Source organism: Penaeus chinensis, chromosome 8, assembly GCF_019202785.1.
Source record: "Penaeus chinensis breed Huanghai No. 1 chromosome 8, ASM1920278v2, whole genome shotgun sequence".
Taxonomy (NCBI): Eukaryota; Metazoa; Arthropoda; class Malacostraca; order Decapoda; family Penaeidae; genus Penaeus; species Penaeus chinensis.
The window spans coordinates 19,577,201-19,582,198 of record NC_061826.1 but is presented as its reverse complement, the minus strand read 5'-3'; positions in this window follow the sequence as shown (position 1 = coordinate 19,582,198).

Genomic DNA, 4,998 nt, shown 5'->3' with positions numbered 1-4,998 from the left:
TCTGTTGGTTGAATTTTCTTCTGCTACATGTCAACTTCAATTTTATCCTTGAAAAATTATTTTATATTTAAAATGTAGCACATATAGTAAGATTATACAAAAATTACATATGTAACATAAGTAAACATATCAAACAGAAATAAAATGCCAATATCAGATATTAACTCAATGCCACCAGGTGTTTTGCACACCACTAGACCACACATGCTGGGCATCCCATCCAGTCAGCCCCTCAAGGGAAAAAATAAAAGCAGAGAAAGCATATTATTTTCCCAATTTTTGATTCTGACTGCAGCATATATAATTTTCCACAAAAGTGAAAATTTTGGTGACGGGTGACGAAAAAAAAAAAAAAATTCTACTCTCTGGCGATCAATGGCAACACGCCAACTTTGAGCACGGGAGTTCAGTGCATCAAGCTGAATCACCAGCTCATAACGCTTTGGTGAGCCGCCACAGCGTACAGCCGCACGCCACATTTCGAGCAGTTTGTTTTGACGCCTATCGGCATGACCCGTTGTTAAGGGGTTAAAGCCTACTTTTGATAGTTGTAACTTCTCAATGTCTGCAGACATAGCTAAACAAGAGAACAACTGTTTAGCACACACAACTTGGAGCAGGCTTGATATGCATGGCATGGAAGTCTAGTCATGCCATGAGCATGTACATACATGCCACCCAGCAGCAATGGGTTAAATATCTAAGTGCCTGTTTATTAGACATCCAAGGGGTCAAGAACTGTGTACAGGATGTTTAATCTTTTTGCACTACTACTTACATATACATCTTCATATATACACTAGCAATGTAAAAGCAAAGAAAAAGATATGAAACTAAGCCAGTGCACACAAAACTATATTATCTATCTTTGTACAGAAACATGTACAATATACATTCTGTGAAATACTGACAAAGCAAATTACTAACTAAACAGGAACAGGACACCACTTAACACAAATATGTCTGATGATGAAAGTACATCAGGTTATAATGTTTCTTACAAACACAGCAAGACTACATACCTAGGCATACAAATAAAGATCAAACACACATTCTTAAAATTCTGTTTAGGCTATCATTCATGAAGTTTACATCATGGAGGAATAGGGAGAGGTAGTACATCATATCCATCAATTCCTGTACCACACCATTTCTTCTAAACAAAAAAATGTATAAATTCAATAATAAAACTAAAGCAACACTGCAAAAAACAATATTGCTATTTCTAAGCATATTCAGACAAACAGATACATATATGTAGTAACATCAGATAATACATACAATATATAGTACATAAACACTGGTTTTCTAATACATCTATGAGAACAGTACTGTGATGAGTAAAGATATATTTTTTGACATTGTTAATAATGCCAATAATGGCAAAATGAAAACTCTGAACTAATAATGTAGTAATGATTACTGCTACAGTAACAGAAGTAGAACAAGAAATAATGGAGGAAGAAAAGAAAGAAGATATGAAGAAAAAAAGAAAAAGGTGATGTACATAGAAAAGTAAAAATAAAAAGTGAACAAGAAATAAAGAACAAAAAACAAGAAAAGCAAAAGTAGTTGTTGTAACAATAGCAGTACAGTACTTGCAGTGACAGTAGCAGCAGCAGCAGCAATAGTGGCATGTATGGGCAGGTATAGGCAATAGTGGTAGTAGAGTAAATGCAATATCAGTAATAATAGTAGCAGTGTAATTGAATTAGCAGTAGTAGCAGTAGCGTGATTAGCAGTAATAGTAGTAATAGTTGTAACAATACTACCGATACTAGTAGTAACACATACAAAAGTACTACTATTCATTGTCACTGTCATTTTCTATATGTCTTTACAAGCTTTTAATTAATCTGAAGTACCTCAAATTGCTTATGAGATTCAACAAACAATAATGAATCCATATCAATATGTAGGCTTACTTTAGTATGCATAGTTTGAGATTGGTTTAAAGTAAAAGTGCTATCTTATGAAAAAAAAATATATTCATGCACATATTTCAACTAATTTCCTTTCTGAATAAATACCTTAGTGTATTTTCCCTCCCGGAAATGAGGCCATGAAATATTAGACAAAAGATATTTTACTAGAATTTCTTTTTAAAAATAAAATAGGACCAATGTTCTTCATCTTTCATAAAATCACTATTAAAGACTGCTCTGATTAAGAAAATTCTACCTTTAAAGACTTTCTTTTCTTTGTTCTTCTTCTTTTTTTATTGATTTATATTTAACTTTTGCCCTGTGAACAACTTTTAAATAACATATGTGCTCGCCATTTCCTTTAATTTTCTTATATTTCACAGTACATTTCCTGTATTTAAGCCAAATCATTATATCTCAATTATCTATTTCCTGTTCATTATAATACTATTTCTTGACATTTCAAATCTCCCTTTTAAAACTATTCATTTCTTATTTGTTTTGCTTGTACCATCATGTGAAACGTTAATCACATCTTTACCATAGTCAAACTGGGTATTTAAAAAAGAACAAGTACAGTCATGCAGGCAAACCTGTACTCAGAATCACCACACACACTATCTGAAGTCATCAAATTTAAACAATCAACTTTCTTTGTACAAACATCATAAAACAGATATGCATACTTCAGTTATGTAAAAGTCTGACACTTGTATGTGAATATATTTTTCCCCTATACCATTACATAAAAATTCCATCATAATTTGTTAACTACAAGAGCATTACCCATATCAACAAATAAAACATTTATCAATCAATAAAACAATCCTATTTTGAGTGTACGACATCTTTAGCTGTGATATGACTATCTTAAGGTTTCTTTACATATTGTCATTACTGGAATGATGAGCATATAACAATACATATTGGTGCATTCCCAAACATACCAACATCACACAAAACACAACCAAAACAAAAATGAGAAGTTGAAGATGACAAAAATCGCTATAATAACCATCTTCCTTGAATAGCGATTTAATTATTTTTCCTTCTTTCTTGGAAAATCAATAATCAGTTACCCCTTAGCAGATATGCAAGCATCTAGGCAAGTGATATATAAATTGTACATGTAGAGACAAGAATAACAGATGTATAGTTGCAACAAACAATAAACACACATTCATTTTTCTTAATTAAATTAAAAATAATGATAATGATAACAATAACAAAAATATAGAAAATAATAAGAATTATAAAGATGATTCCCCAGCAAATGCAGTGAACAGTACAAAATATGTAAATTAGTATCCTCATTATCTATATCATACTAATAATGCATGACAGACTGAATATCACAACAGTCAAATCTTATAACAATCCTGTGAGGGGAGATGTACAAAGATTCTATTGAGTTTTTCAATATCAATTCTACTATCAATGTGCAGGTATGAGATATGAAGAGCCACTCTACTGAAGAATACCTAGCTATAAGGACAAAACTTCTCCTTCTGTTAAAGCAAAGGTACCAAAATACATAAATCTACATTCTATTTGTATCTGTGGCATGGTCAATATTTGTCAGATCAAGAACATTGGTGAGATTCCAAAATCTTCTGAGTATTGAATCTTACATGTACAATAGCTATACTTTTTACATAGCTGATATGTATGTCCTTGTGCTCATATCATCTTACCTATCCTATAAAGATTTTCACCAAGTAAACAGCTATTGCCAAGGATGAAAATATTAATTCTATCCACTAAAAAAAGTATCCATATATAACACCTGCCAACAACTTGATTCTTGTTAGAGATAACCTTGAAATAAAATGGGACATGAACAAAATGGTATAACTACATTATAAATATAGCAGTAATACATACACAGAATAGTATATTTGGCGGTATAATCTCAAACCATGCTTCAAAGTTCTATTCTATAATATATACATCAAGCATTTAGGCATATACACCAAGCTTGTATGTGTTAGTGTATGTATGTATGTATGTATGTATGTATGTATGTATGTATGTATGTATGTATGTATGTATGTATGTATGTATGTATGTATGTATGTATGTATGTATGTATGTGTGTATTTGTGTGTGTGTGTGTGTATGTGTGTGAGTGTGTGAGTGTGTGAGTGTGTGAGTGTGAGTGTGTGTGTGTGTGTGTGAGAGAGAGAGAGTGTGAGAGTGTGTGTATGAAAGTGTGTGTGTGTGTGTATGAGATTCCATGAGTGGTATGAATGTCTATATGATGTCTATGTCTATGTGATTTCTAATGGTATTATATAACTGATAGATAACTGATGTTTTACATATATACTGATATCATAATATATAATTATATAATTCATGCTTTTAAAGCCTACTATTCGCATTGCCATAGTTGACATGGACAGTCTTGTAGCTCAATAAACAAAGCATTTCACATAAAAGAATTATGAAAAAGAAAAATGAACTCATAATCTCACCTACTTTGATTTATCATTCAATATAGTTGGAAGAACTTTCTTAATTTTAAAATATACTGAGGCACAGAATGTGAGATCATATGAATTTTAATGGTATTATAAAGATCTACTGTTTCTGCTTTTACATATTTGATTTCTGTTTGATGGGTAAGTATTAAACTTGGGATATACTTTTATACTTGAAAGAGTACTGGATCTTGTAAAAATATCCATCATATATCATGTAATTTTTAATAAAGTGATGCCATAATAAAAAAAAAGATGAAACAATATGCCAGAGAGTCCTAAAAACTGAATAAGCTTATTGAGAATTTTCATCAATGTGGCATAAAAAAAGAATCTATACAAGATATTTGTTTGTTCCAGTTAATTAAGTCAAGAAGAAAGTCCACAGCTCTTCAGAATATTATCACACTTAAAGTCCACACACCATGTGGAAGAAGAAAATGCTTTGACTCAATATAATCTTTTAAATTTCATAAGCCCTTGAAACTACTTTTTTCAAGAATAAATAAATTCAGAATAAGAAATATTCTCAGAACACCCCTCCTGTGGGAGGAGAATACTGCAAAGGAAAATAAAAACTATCCACTACA